This window comes from Aotus nancymaae, unplaced genomic scaffold (assembly GCF_030222135.1).
Source record: "Aotus nancymaae isolate 86718 unplaced genomic scaffold, 86718_ANA_hifiasm-v0.15.2.pri h1tg000076l, whole genome shotgun sequence".
NCBI classification, from domain to species: domain Eukaryota; kingdom Metazoa; phylum Chordata; class Mammalia; order Primates; family Aotidae; genus Aotus; species Aotus nancymaae.
The window spans coordinates 1,471,900-1,487,017 of record NW_026988491.1 but is presented as its reverse complement, the minus strand read 5'-3'; the positions used below and the strand labels follow the sequence as shown (position 1 = coordinate 1,487,017).

The 15,118-nt window shown below is 50.0% G+C and overlaps 1 protein-coding gene across 1 annotated transcript in view; it reads left to right on the top strand.

Annotated features, from left to right (window-relative positions):
• TPST2 (tyrosylprotein sulfotransferase 2) overlaps positions 1-15,118 on the top strand; it is a 65,744-nt gene that overhangs the window by 33,549 nt on the left and 17,077 nt on the right. Inside the window, exon 2 of the mRNA XM_021666157.2 lies at positions 9,511-9,582. The gene's annotated coding sequence lies outside the window, so the exon portion shown is untranslated. The remainder of the gene's footprint in view (positions 1-9,510; positions 9,583-15,118) is intronic.

Below are 15,118 nucleotides of genomic sequence, written 5' to 3'. Positions count from 1 at the left end.
TTACAGGCATGGACCACTATGCTTGGCTAATATTTTTAGCAGAGACAGGGTTTCACCATGTTGGACCAGGCTGGTCTCGAACTCCTGACCTCAGGTGATCTGCCTCAGCCTTCCAAACTGCTGGGATTAAAGGTGTGAGCCACCGCAAGTTTGTTTAATCTTCACAAGTGCTAATGGCCTACCCATTTCACAGATGAGGAAAGTGAGGCACAAAGATGTTAGCTAACACCTCTCCCCGACCCCTAACCCAGTGCTGCATTGCTGGTAATCAGCCAGGTGTGCAGGATTCCTGCGCCTCTGCTCAGTCCGCCATCTCTGACAGCATCTGGGCAGAGGAATGGAGACAGGATCCCATGGCGGGTGGAGGTGAGAGCTCAGGAAGCACCGGTCCCTACACGATCACGCCGGCCCTTTCCTGTTTGCCTTGTTTACCAGGCAGGGGCCCTCTGTGTTTCTGTGCAGGAAGTCCAGAGCAGGCCTGTGCCAGGTACTGGAGACAAGGCTGGGAGATGGTCCAGTGGTCTGAGCTAGGCTCTACGATGAGCAGCTGTCTGACCTGGGCTCGTAGCTTCTCCATCTGTGTATGGGGTGGGGTCGAGATTTGGAAGAGGTAGTTAAGAGCTTGGGTTTAGGCATCAGACAGACCTGAGTTCCAGATCAGACTCAGCCAGTTATCATCTGTATGATCTCCAACAAAGCACTTCACCTCTCTAAGCCTCAGTTTCCCCTTCTGTAAAGTGAGACAATAAGAATAGTGCTTACCCTCCAAGGTTGTCCTTAAGGTCAAAATTATACAGTTGGCTCTCTGAATTCATGGGTTCTGCATGCGGGGATTCAGCCAGCAGCAGATCAAAAACATTTGGGAAAAAATGGATAGTTGTATCTGTATTGAACATGAACAGGACTTTTTTTGTCCTGTGATTATTCTCTAAAGAATGTAGTGTAACAACTATTTACATAGCGTTTACATTGTATTAGGTAGTATAGTTGATCTAGCACTGATTTAAAGTATATAGGAGGATATGTGTAGGTTATATGCAAATATTGTGTCATTTTATTTAAGGGATTTGGACATCCTGGATTTTGGTATTCAAGGGGGATTCTGTAATCAATCCCCTATGATATGGAGGGGCGACTGTATATAAAACAGCCAGCTAGGTGCAGTGGCTCATGCCTATAATTCCAGCACTTGGGGAGGCTGAGGTGGGAGGATTAAACTCAGATCAGTCTTGGCAACATAGTGAGACCCTGTCTCTACAAAAATAAAAAATTAACTGGGTATGGTGGCACATGCCTGTAGTCCCAGCTACCTGGGAACCTGAGGCAGGCAGATCATTTAAGGCCAGGAGTTTCAAGGCTGCAGTGAACAAAGATCACCCTACCGCACTCCAGCCTTGGAGACAGAGGGAGACCATGTCTCTTTAAAAAAAAAAAAAAAAACTGCCAGGCATACACAAGTCTCTCGGCTAGTCCTTACGTGGCAACAGACAGGATGCTGGTTGATTCCCTATGCATGAGTGTGCACTTCTTTTTCTTTTCAGTCAACTATTTGTTTTTCCGAATTGTACATTTTTCTCTTACCGAAGGCTGGCCACCTGGGTCCTCCCACAGTCCCTACTGAGATAAGTCCCAGAACCAAAGTACACGCACACTGGTTTCTACCTCTGCTCACTGTATTTGTGATTTGTGAGTTTGTGCAGGTTGCAGTGAGGGCAGGTGCTGCTGATAGTGTCTTTTTTTTTTTTTTTAAAGATGGAGTTTCGCTCTTGTCGCCCAGGCTGGAGAGCAATGGTGCAATCTCGGTTCACTGCAACCTCTGCCTCCCAGGTTCAAGTGATTCTTCTGCCTCAGCCTCCCAAGTAGCTGGGACTACAGGCACCTATCACCACACCTGGCTAATTTTTGTATTTTTAGTAGAGATGGGGTATCACCATGTTGGCCAGGCTAGTCTCAAATCCCTTACCTCAGGTGATCTGCCTGCCTTGGCCTCCCAAAGTGCTGGGATTACAGGCATGAGCCACCACGCCTGGCTGATAGTATCTTTTTGTGATATAGACCAGGGGGTTGGCAAACTATGTCCATGGGACAAATCTAGCTCACGGCCTGTTTTTGAAACAAGTCTTATCGGAACACGGCCACATGCCTTCACGTATGTGTCATCTTGATTGTTTGTGTTAAAATTCCACAGTTGCAGTGGAGATCTTGTGGCCCACAGAGCCAAAAACATCGGCTTGATGACTTCACAGAAGCTTGCCGATCTCCAGGAGAGATGGTGAAGCAGGGTCACTGAAAGTTGGGGAAACAGTTTGGGTTCTGGCATCAGATGGCCGGAGTTCCAGTTCAGGCTCAACCAGTTACCATCTGTGTGACCTGCAACAAAGCACTTCACCTCTCTAAGCCTCAGTTTCCCCTCTGTAAATCGTGGCTGATAATAGAGCCCACCCTCCAGGGTTGTTGTTTAGAGTCAAAATGTACAGGGCCAACTGTGCATTTTGACTCTAATGACGAAGAACAGGGAAAAGGAGTCCCTCCTGACCCCACCTGGCCAGACCACACATTCCTTAGTGTGTGTATGTCCCTGCCAGTCTTTATCCATGTGCTGTAATGACAGTGATTATAATATCAAATGACAGTCGGGCATCGTGGTTCATGCCTGTAATCCCAGCACTTTGAGAGACTCAGGCAGGATTACTTGAGCCCAGGAGTTTGGGACCAGCCTGGACAATAAAACAAGACCCTGTTTCTACAAAAAAATAAAATATTAGCCGGGCGTGGTGGTGCACTAGCTACTGGGGAGGCTGAGATGGGAGTATTCACTTGAGCCCAGGTGACTGAGGCTGTAGCAAGCCATGATTGCACCACTGTATTCTAGCCAGGGTGACAAGAGCAAGACCCTGTCCCAAAAAAAAAAAAAAAAAAAAAAAGTCAGGAAAAAAAATAAATGGTAATAATTTTCTCATGTTGGCTCTGCCTGGCTCGATGGAAGTTACACAGTTCCCATGTCACTCTTTCTTCCAGGTGTGATTCCCGTTTCTCAGATGAGAACACTGAGGCTCAGCGAGCTGCCCCAGATTGACCTAGGACACCCAGCCTCTGAGTAGGGGAGCCAGGATATGACCCCTGGCCTCCAAGGGGAGGCTGGGATAGTGTGTGGGGCCCTGCTTTGATGGTTTTAGGTAAAAAAAAATGTAAAGCAAGACTGGGAGGAGATCCCAGATCAAGGAGCACAAGCTCTGGAAAGAGAGACTTGGGTTTTTCTTCTAGCTCCCCTGCCGACCAGCTGCATGGCCTTGGGCAGGTCCCTTTACCTCTTTGAGCCCCAGGAAATGGATCATTAATAAGGGAGGGTCAAATAGGGTCAAAGGTTAAGACAAAATGCAGTGATATATGTAAAACCCTTAGTTCAGTATTTGGTATATAATAAGTGCTGTAAGTCTGAACTAATTTTTTTTTTTTTTAGGCTGAGTCTCTGTCACCCAGGTTGCAATGCAGTGGTGTGGTCCTGGCTCACGCAACCTCTGCCTCCCAGGCTTAAGTGATCCTCCCACCTCAGCCTCCCAAGTAGCTGGGACTATAGGTGTATGTCACCACGCCCAGCTAATTTTTGTATTTTTTTGTAGAGGCAGTGTTTGGTCTTACTGTCCAGGCTGGTGACAAACTCCTTTCCCGTAGCAATCCACCCCCCTCAGCCTCCCAAAGTGCCAGAATTGTAAGCATGAGCCACTGAGCCCGGCCTGAACTGAGCTAATATTTTTGTTTTTGTTTTTTTTTTGAGACACTGTCTCACTCTGATGCCCAGGCTGGAGTGCAGTGGCACCATCTCAGCTCACTGCAGCCTCCACCTCCCGGGTTCAAGCGATTCTCCCGCCTCAGCCTCCTGAGTAACTGGGACTATAGGCATGTACTACCATGCCTGGCAAATTTTTGTATTTTTAGTAGAGACGGGGTTTCACCATGTTGGCCAGTCTAGTCTTGAACTCCTGACCTTGTGATCTGCCCACCTTGCCCTCCTGAAGTGTTGAGATTACAGGCGTGAGCCACTGCGCCCAGCCCTGAGCTAATATTTTTAAGGCTGTGTGCCAGCCTCCCTGCCCTTCCTCTTGAACCACTCTGCATACTTTTTATGCTCAAGCAGCGTCCACAGCTTCAGAATTATTTTTCCCTTACTCTTACCCCATTGAAATCTGGAGGGCTTTCTTGGCTGGTTTCCCACCTCCCCACCCCCCGCCCCACAATAGTTCAGAAGTCCGTGATTCCCAGGGACCCTATCCAAGAGACCTACGTCTCCCCAGCTCTGCATAAAGTTGGGGCATGGTGGGTGGGAGGTGGTGTGGTCAGTGTGGTTCGGTAGGGTTGGGAAGAGCCATGGCAATGGAATGTTGGGAGGTGGTTCCCATGGGGAGGAGTCACAAGGCTGGTGGCTGAGCCTGAGCACGTGGGCACTGGGCCCTGCTCCAAGGCCACTCTGTAAGTGCTGTGACCTCCTGAGCTGGCTTTGTGCGCTACCAGCCCCCCACTGTTGTCCCCTCCCTGTCCCCTGCCGCTTTTCTCTTGGGAACCTCCTGATCCGCTGAGCTTGGAGAAATGATGATTTAGAAAGTTTGTATAGATTTGAGCCAAGAATCAGTGTGGTCTCTGTAAATGTCACCTCCATCTTTCTTTAGCCCCTGTGGAATGCCTCCACCTCTCATCATGTGAATTTCCTTCTGAGCCTTTATCACTGGTGTCTTTGTCTCATACGCTGATTTCTTTGCTCCCGACTAGAATGTTAGCTCTATGAAGGCAGGGACCTTTGTCTGTTGCCCTTGATATATCCTAGTATCTTGAGCAGGGCCCTGCGCATGATACTTGCTCAGTAAACATTGGTGGAATGAATGGATCTGAGTCTAAGGGGATCTCTTAGATTGAACAGCCTCCACCCTTCCAGGAGCCTTTCAGAGTCAATGGAAAGAGGGAGCAAAGTCCCCTTCCATGGACTTCTGCTGCCCCCCGCTTTTTTTAAAAATTTTTTAGTTGGACTCTCTGTCACCCAGGCTGGCGTGCAGTGGCGCGATCTTGGCTCATTGCAACCTCCACTTACCGGATTCAAGCAATTCTCCTGCCTCAGCCTCCCTAGTAGCTGGGACTATAGGCAAGTGCCACCATGCCTGGCTAATTTTTTTTTATATGTGTGTATTTTTAGTACAGATGGGGTTTCACCATGTTGGCTAGCATGGTCTTGATCTCCTGACCTGGTGATCTGCCCACCTCGGCCTTCCAGGTGCTGGGATTACAGGCATGAGCAACCACGCCCGATGAAATGAAACCCCACTGTTTCCAATGACCAGCTGATTCTGGCTTAATCTGATTTTTTTTTCTTTTTTTTTTTTTTGAGACAGAGTCTTGCTCTGTCGCCAGGCTGGAGTGCAGTAGTGCAATCTCAGCTCACTGCAACCTCTGCCTCCTGGATTCAAGCGATTCCCCTGTCTCAGCCTCCTGAATATCTGGGATTATAGGCGTGCGCCACCATGCCCGGCTAATTTTTTGTATTTTAGTAGAGACGGAGTTTCACTATGTTCGCCAGGATGGTCTCGATCTCCTGACCTCGTGATCTGCCTGCCTCGGCCTCTCAAAGCGCTGGGTTTACAGGTATGAGCCACTGCGCCTGGCTGCTGCCCCTGTTTTGTGAGCCACATGACACCACGCCAGGGATGGCGCCTTGGAGACAGAGCCGCAGTCGGAAACTGTCCTTTCCTCTTACTAGTTGTGTGGCTTCTGCTAATCACTCCATCTCTTGCAGCTTCAATTTCTTCACTTCCCAGATGGGGATAAAAATCCCCACCATAGAAGGTTTTGCTGAAAACAAGAGCCAGCATGCAAATAGCACTTGCTGTGGGCCAGGTGCTGTTCTAACATGCCCTCACTTATTTATACCTCGTAGCATTCCTACAAGACTAGTTTCTCATTTGCACTGGGCACATTTCAAAGTGCCCTTCTAGGAGGTATTACAGGTTGCATATCCCTTTATCTGAAATGCTTGGGACCAGAAAGGTTTTGGGTTTCAGGTTTTTTTCTTTTTCTGAGGCAGCATCTCCCTCTGACAGCCAGGCTAGAGTGCAGCGGCATGATCATGGCTCACTTTAGCCTTAACCTCTGGGGTTCAAGTGATTCTCCTGCCTCAGCGTCTCAATTAGCTGAGATTAAGGGCAAGCACCACCACACCTGGCTAATTAAAAAAAAAAGTAGAGACAGGGTCTCCCTATGTTGCCCAGGCTGGTCTTGAACTCCTGGGCTCAAGTGATCCTCCTGCCTCAGTCCTCAAAGTGCTGGGATTACAGGCCTGAGCTACCACACCCGACTTAGATTTTTTTCTGAGTTTGGAATATTTGCATTATACTGATCAGTTCAGCATCCCTTATCCAAAATGTTCTGGTGTCCATCCGTCCTTCCTTCCTCCCTTTGCCTCCCCTCCCCTCCCCTCCCCTCCCCTTCCCTCCCCTTCCCTCCCCTTCCCTCCCCTTCCCTCCCCTTCCTTCCCCTTCCCTCCCCTCCCCTCCTCTCCCCTCCTCTCCCCTCCTCTCCCCTCCCCTCAGGTGGGTGCAGTGGTCCACACCTGAAATCCTGGCACTTTGGGAGGCACAGGCAAGAGGATTGCTTGAGCCCAGGAGTCCCATAGGGGGACTCCATCTCTACAAAAAAGTGCAAATATTAGCCAGGCATGGTAGCACGCAGGTATCCAGGTAGTCCTGGATACTTGGGAGGTTCAGATGGGAGGATCACTTGAGCCCAATGAAGTCAAGGCTGCAGTGACCCAAGATCATTCACTGCATTTTAGCCTGGGCTGGACACCAAAAAAAAAAAAAAAAAAGAAAAGAAAAGAAAGGAGAGCTCTGGCTCAGCAGAGTGGCTCACACCTGTAATTCCAGCACTTTGGGAGGCCAAGGCAGGTAGATCATGAGGTCAGGAGTTCAAGACCATCCTGGCCAGCATGGTGAAACCCCATCTCTACTAAAGATACAAAAATTAGCCAGGCATGGTGGTGCATGCCTGTAATCCCAATCCAGCTACTTGGGAGGCTGAGGCAGGAGAAATGCTTGAACCAAGGGGGCGGAGGTTGCAGTGAGCTGAGATCACGCCATTGTACTCCAGCCTGGGTGATGGGGCGAGCACCCCTCCCTCTCATTTGTCCTCTAATCAGCACTGCCCAGCAGAACACTCTACAGTGATGGGAATGTTCTAGTGCAAAGGTCAGCAAATTTCTGTAAATGTCCCAGATAGTAAATGTTTCCAACTTTGTGGTGGTCATGTGGTTTTTGTTGCCACTGCTGCTCCCCATCTCTCTCTTCTTCCTCCTTCCTTCACCCTTTACCTTCCCTTGATAAAATTTACAAATTATTCTTAGTTCAAGGGCCCTTTGAAAATAGGGCCTGGGCTGGATGGGGCCGAAGGGCCATAGTTTGCCCACCGCATTCTAGATGTACACTGTCCGATACAGTAGGCACTGGTCACGTGTGGCTTCTGGGCACTTGTGGCTAGTGCAGATGAGAAGCCGGATTTTTAATTTTATTTAATGTTGCACAAAGTGAGTTTAGATGGCTGCATGTTGGACGTGCAGCTCCAAGTGATTGACAGCCCTGACAGCGCCCTCCCATTGCTCTGAAAGGGCCTGGGTGCCCTGGAGGGGAGTGGCTGGGGTCATGGGCCGTGGGAGCTGCCCAGCTGCCAGGCCTCTCGGGCTCGCTGGCATTTCAAGAGCTGCCTGAGGGCAGCTGGGTGAGCCGTCCTGCCTCTGGAAGAGCTTCAAGTGCCTGCTTCCTAATTGGTTTTATTTATAGAAAGCAGGCCTCACTTCATTGGCCGCCCCTGTCCCAGGAGTGCCGAGGTTTGAGTATCTGTAGTTTGGGAGTGGCCTGCTGGGGGTTCTGGTCGCTGTGGTTACACCTTGGTACTTTTCTTCCTCTGGGTTTAGATGTCCTAATTGGCCTGGTATTTCAGGAATAGGAAAATGGTATGGAGACAAAGGAATGAGTGAATAGGAAGGAATGGAGGACCAAGAAATGCAGGCAGAAGCCCGCAGCCTGCTTATTGCCATCATGGCACACATAATAAAAGCTGAGATTTTTTTTTTTTTCTTTTTCTGAGACACGGTCTTGCTCTGTTGCCCAGACTGTAGCGCAGGGGCACAATCAAAGCTCGCTGCAGCCTTGACCTCCTGGGCTTCAACGATCCTCCCACCCCAGCCTCCCAAGTAGCTGGGACTGCAGGCGTGTGCCATCACCTGGATAATTTTTTATTTTATAGAGACAGGGTCTGTCTGTGTTGCCCAGGATGGTCTTGAACTTTTGGGCTCAAGTGACCCTGCTGTCTCTGCCTCCCAAAGTGCTGGGATCACAGGTGTGAGCCACCACACCAGGCCTGGCTGAGATTTTAAAGGGTTTTTACCCTGCTTAAAAGCTCCTGTTTACAGAATAGGAAAAGTCTCAGAGGAGCAATGTATATAGTCAAGGAGTTGGCCAACTCCAGAGCTGCATTCTAAGCCACCCCAACCTCCTGAAACAGGACTGAGAGGAGGGAGGTTTAGCTTCAGACTCGGTGTGTGACTCTGTAAAATGATTTCTCCTTGTGGGCCTCAATTGTCTCATCTGTAAAATGGAAGAAGGTAGGAATTGGAGTAAAAACCTTTCCTACCCTAAATGGTAAGGACGCAGCACTGGGAGATACATACGCCCTGCCCTAAAGCTACAAGGATCCCCTTGGTTCCACTCTGGCCTGGTTCTGGCTACATGCCAGGACCTATCGTGGACACAGCCTCGTTCCTGTGATGTGGGAGATTACAAGTTAGGAAAGTCTTACAGATCCGGATGGTGAATCTCTTTCCATCTGTTCCTTGGACAAGTTGCTCTTGCTCTTGGTGTCATGTTTTCTCATCTGTAAAATTGGGACCATCACACTTTCCTTTTACTGGGGTTTAAATGGCACAGCTTGCTTGCGTGGTAGGCATTTGGTAACTTCGTCAGTGTTAGATGGTGATAGCAGGGTGTTGTGTTCAATTCCAGGAAGCATCATACACACTGTAGGCTGGGTATATGGTACCATTTGGAGTTGTGCAGTCCACAACCTGATCAGCCATACCCAGCCATCTCAGGAGGCAATAGTAGTGGTTGTTGTTGCTTATTTTTCTATTTACTTTTCCTGGAGTCCAACGTCCCTAAGCCAGGAGGAGGGGAGAGGCCTGGCTGGCAGAAACCAGGAGTTCCCTAAGGCAGCAGTGTCTTAGCTCAGACTTAGCTCACACCTCTCTGCCTGAGATGTGAGCCAGTTCATTCCCTGTAGGAGCAGGTAAGTTGAGATTCCTGCTGTGGTATCTTGAGCCGAATTGGCCTCCCCTGTATTCCAGAGTCCTTCTCCCAAATGTCACTGTCAGGTGCTCTTGGGAGTCTGAACCCTCACTCTGCCTCTTTGAAGGGGCCAGGCACTTGGCCTCTCTCCACGATGCCTGTTCCTGATGCAGTATCTCCTTTGCCTCTCTAGGGCTCTGCCAGCAGACAGCCTTGGCACACAGGCACGAGGGCTGGAGCCCAGAGATGAGAGTGCCCAGAGGAGGTAAGTGCACCCAGAAGGAACTTCCCCTGGAGTTCTGGTTCCTCCTGTGACCACCCTCAAAAAGTCCCCTCCATGCCCCCAGCCTCCATGATTGGGCACCTGGGCAAACTCCCCTGGCTGTTTTTCACCTTTCTATTCAGCCACAAGGTTGGAAATCTGGTACTAGAAAAAGCTACATCCCCTGGGTGTGGTGGCTCACGCCTGTAATCCCAGCATTTTGGGAGGCCGAGGTGGGTGGATCACCTGAGTTCAGAAGTTCGAGACCAGCCTGGCCAACATGGAGAAACCCCGTCTCTACTAAAAGTACAAAATTAGCCCGGCATGGTGGCTCACGCCTGTGATCCCAGCTACTTGGGAGGCTGAGGCAGGAGAATCGCTTGAACCCGGGAGGCGGAGGTTGCAGTGAGCCTAGATCGCGCCACTGCACTTCAGCCTGGGCAACAAGAGCAAAACTCTGTCTCAAAAAGAAAAACAAAAAGCTGCACCCCAGCAAGCACCATAGAGAGATGAGCATCTTCCTTGTCTCTTAGGAAGATGATCCTCCAGGTGATGGGAGAAAGAAGGCTGAGTACCACGGTGGGCGGGGGACTTGCCCAGTATCACGGAGCAGATTCAAGGCACAGCCAGAACCCAAACCCTCTTGTGTCCCATTCTGCTAATGTTAGTGTTTTGGGTATGTTTTCTCAGCACCCCACAAGAGTTTCTTGGCCCTCCAAATAGCTTCCATGAGAAGAAGAAAGTAGAAGCCCAGCAAAGTGATATCTTTTTGTCCAGATCACCAGCTGGCAAGTGGCAGAAGGGAGATTCGAACCTGGGAGTGTAGTACTCCAAGTTGGAAGCCCTCACCCATCATCCTCACTGTGAAGATGCCGGGACATCTCCCTTGCCAGGGCCCAGCAGGGTGATGAGGGTGCTGGGCAGGCCTAGGTCCCTGGGCTGGGCCCTCTAGCTCCTCCCACAGTGGGGTCCCTAGCTCTGGGTAACCAGGAAGCTACTTTCTGCTTTGTGGGTTCCGGGCTGCTTTCTGTGTCCCAAGTCACCCTGCTTTTTCTTCTTAAGCCATTCTGCAAGTCTTTTTTATCTTCTTCTCACTTCTGACTTGTCTGCTTTGAGCTGTTTTCTTCTGGTGAACAGCTCAGCCTTGGCCTGGTCTGATCAAGGCCTGCCACTCTGGCTGTGCGACCTTGGGGAAGCTGCTTCCTCTCTGAGCTTAGCTATTGCAGGGAAAATGCTTTCGCAGAGTTTATGCTCCACACATGCAAATACCTTTGCTAAGCTTAAAATGCTGAGGCTGGCTGGGCATGGTGGCTCACACCTAAAATCCCTGCATTTTGGGAGAATGAGGTGGGTGGATCGCCTGAGGTCAGGAGTTTGAGACCAGCCTGGCTAACATGGTGAAACCCCATCTACTAAAAATACAGAAATTACCCAGGCATGGTGGTGTGCACCTGTAATCCCAGCTACTTGGGAGACTGAGGCAGGAGAATCGCTTGAACCTGGGAGTTGGAGGTGGCATTGAGCCAAGATCGCACCACTGCATTCCAGCCTGGGCGACAGAGCAAGACTCGATCTCAAAAAAAAAAAAAGAAAGAAACATGCTGAAACCAAATGAATGATTACTATGTACTATGAAGCAAAACTGGAGAGCTGATACGTTTTTCCTTATTTTATCTATTCCTGCTTCCAGGCTTTTTCCCTTGGTACCATACCCAACATAGGCTGGAGAGTACACACATGTATACATACATACATACACATATGCAGTGGCATGCACACCGGACACAGGTTTTCTGGAGGCCGCTTACAGTTTCCAAATTATTTCCCTTTCTCTGTATCCCCATCTTCATGGGTTTACCCAAAAGGGTGATTAGTCTAATTTAAGCTAAGGTGTGACTGACAGCTCCCCCTGCCAAGGTGGGGTTGCTATCCCTGAAATCCTAATAACTGACAGAATTCTAGTCACGGGTCTAAGGGGAGAATTTCACTGAGCATCTGAAGAAGATGACAGGTCACTGCAGGGATTTCTGAATGGCTTCATGTCCTCTTCAGCCTGCCTCCCCCAGGAAGTAGCTCTGAATTAGCTTTTCCCATCACAGACCTTGAATGGAGGGTACAGTGAAGCCCCAGCCTCTTCAGCAGAACTTTATCAGTTTTTCTGAAGAGAGGGAAATCACCCAATGCTGAGAGGCTGGTGACCCCAGCCTGAGATCTGTCTCTGCTTTGTCAGCTGCTTCTCACACCCTCACAGCAGCCTCTGAGGTCAGTGGATCCGCCCTGATTTTGCAGCTGAAGAAACTGTGGCTAAGATGGGGGAAGTGACTCTCCCAAAGCGACGCTGCCAGGAAGTCCTAGTCTCTTAGCAGTTTCCACCCCAGGCCTGAGACTGTGTGCCCTCCGCTTTGATGTTTATTTTCCACTTGCTACAGCCTAAGAGGGCCCAGGCAGCCCAAGCCCTTGCGAGTGGATAGGCCCAGCCGCACACGGGGCCCTCGGGTGGCTTTGGGTGGAATCTCACATCCAAAGAACCATGCTATCTCCCCGGTGGTGTCCACCAGATCCTCCATTTGCTAAGCCGCTTGCAGTGGCCCGACCGTGCTGCATTCTTTCCTGCCTGTGGCTCTGCACTGGCCATTCCCTTTGCTGGGAACTTGCTTCTTACTGTTCTCCACTTGCCTGTTTTCTACCCACTGCTCAAAATTCTGTGTGAAGGCTGCCTCCTGTAGGAGGCCTTCCCTCACCTGTGCGGGTACAAACCATCAGTCTCTTTCAGGCACAGGTCCATAGTAAGAGTAGACTTGGGAGGCTGAGGCTCCCAACACATAGTAGGTACTCATTAAATGTTGGAATAAATCAGCACTGATTATGGTAGAAATCACTGATGTTCTTGGGCCAGATGGGGTAGCTCATGCCTGTAATCCCATCATTTTGGGAGGCCGAGGCACAAGGATCACCTGAGGTCAGGAGTTCGAGACCAGCCTGGGTGACAGAGTGAGACCCTGAATCTCCAAAAAAAAAATAATAATAAAAGAAATTACTACTATTCCTATGTACTATTCCACTATTTACTATTCCTATGTGCTGAGCACCTCCTTAAATATTTTCCATCTAGAGGGTTCTTACTACTCGTGACAGCCCTTTGAGTTTGACACTCTTAGGCCCATTTTACAGATGAGGCTCAGACGAGTCCCTTGCCCAGGCTCATTCATCCAGGAAGCGGCAGAGCTGGGATTTGAACCCCGGCCTATCTGACTCCTTGAACGCCCAGAGGCTTCAGCCCTCACCTTGCTTCTGGAAAGGGGTAGGAAGGGCATTCAGAGAAACTAAGCCTCAGACACATGGCAAAGGTGAAGCAGGGAATGGCTGGGGCAGTCTGAGATTGGTTGAGTGTCCCTCCAGGCCCATGGTCTGCACTGTCTGCATTGGGCTCAAGCTGCAAAATCAGGGGGCTCTGGGGATGAACTGGGAAGGAAGGCAGATCTGTCATTGAGGGACGGGACAGGGGGAGTGGCCTTGCTTTTTAAAATGAGCCTGAAAAACTGCCACTGAACTCCGATCTTTATCAGCAGCTCCTGGGAGGGGTGAGGAGCCCAGGCTCAGGGGCATCATTCATGTCCTAAGTGGTCCTTTCCCTTCCTCCCCCACTCGTCCTTAAAGGTCCAGCATTTCTGAGCCTACCCAGGACACGGGCAGGAGGCTCCTGCCTGGCCGCCTGATGTCCATCCTCACCCCTCAGGGGCTGTCTGTAGAGTGAGTCCTGCTCCGTCCCCTGTTCCTGAGGACCTGCCTGGCCTCACCACATCTTTCCCACTCCCCCTCTAGCCCCAGCAGCCTCCTCTCCATTTCTTTTCCTTTTTATTTTTTTGAGACAGGGTCTCGCCCTGTTGCATAGGTTGGAGTGCAGTGGCCCAATCACAGCTCACTGCAGCGTTGACTTCTCAGGTTCAAGTGATCCTCTCATCTCAGCCTCTCGAGTAGCCAGTACTGCAGGCAGGCACCACCACGCCCATAGAAATAAGTCTCACTGAATTGCCCAGGCTGGTCTCAAACTCCTGGCCTCAAGTGATTTTCCTGCCTTGGCCTCCCAAAATGCGGAGATTACAGGTGTGAGCTGCCACTCTCAGCCTCAAGTTCTTGAAGACCCCACACCCTTTCTCATCTGGGGGTCTTTGCACTCTGTGTTCTCTCTGCTTAAAACATGCTCCCCACATGTCTTTGCATGGCCGGCTCCTTCTCATCTTGGTCATGGCTTGGATACCACCTCCTTCAGGAAGCCCTCCCTGACTACTCTCCTCCTTCCTTCTTTGTTCCCTCTCACAGTGTCCTGTTCATTTCTTTGAGACAGTTATCATGGTGTGTCCATACCTTGTGTATTGTCTGCTTCTCCTACTAAGACCTAAGCTCCGTGAGTTCAGAGTCCTGGCTATCTTGTCCGTTGTCCTGTTTCCAGCACCAAATACAGTGTCTGGCACTTGAGTGAATGAAGAACAAATGATGGAATGATGATCCTGGAAGAAGTCTAGACCAGGACATGCTCAGCCTTCTGAAAAATGTTTTCCAGTGAGGCAGAGTGGTGATTCAGAGCAGAGCCAGCTGGCCTGGGTTTGAACTGTGGACCCTGGCTTGGCTGCTTCCCAGCTGGGCACCCGAGCAACTTTCCTGTGCCTTAGTTTCCTCTTCTCTCTACAATGATGATTTCATAGCACTTAACCTGTGTCAAGCTCTGCTCATTCAACCAAGGTGCATTCCAGAAATATTTATTGAGCAACTACTAGGTGTCAGGCACTGTTCTAAGAGTTGAGGGGTACAGCAGTGAACAAAATGGGCAAAACTCCCTGCCCTCGTGGAGCAGACATGCTGGAATCTAGCATTGTATATTTTGATAGTAAACTTTATAATGTGATTACTGTCTCCATAGATCAGATGTGACAGCTGAGGCATCAAGGGATTAAAGGACCTGCCAAGGTCCCATAGCTAAGAAGTAGGGAGAAGGATTTGAACTCAGGCCATCAGGTTGTCACCTCCCTTGGGCTGATAACAGTACCTCCCTTCCTAAGGTTGTTGGAGGGTCCCATGAGTTAAGATGGGTAAAGTGGCTAGGCACTGTGGCTCATGCCTGTAATCCCAGCACTTTGGAAGGTTGAGGCAGGAGGATTGCTTGAAGTGAGACCCTGTTTCTAAATATTAGCCAGGTGTGGTGGTGTGTGCCTGTAGTCCCAGGTACTTGGGAGGCTGAGGCAGAGGACTGCTTGAGCCCAGGAGTCTGAGGCCTCAGTGAGCTATGATGTCACCACTCACTGCACTCCAGCCTTGTTTTTTTTTTTTTTTTTTTTGAGACAGAGTCTCACTCTGTTGCCCAGGCTGGAGTGCAGTGACACAATCTCGGCAACCTCTGCCTCTGGGTTCAAGTGATTCTCCTGCCTCAGCCTCCTGAGTAGCTGGGATTACAGGCACGTACCACCACTCAGCTAATTTTTGTATTTTTAGTAGAGATGGGGTTTCACCATGTTGATCAAGCTGGTCTCAAAACACTTGACCT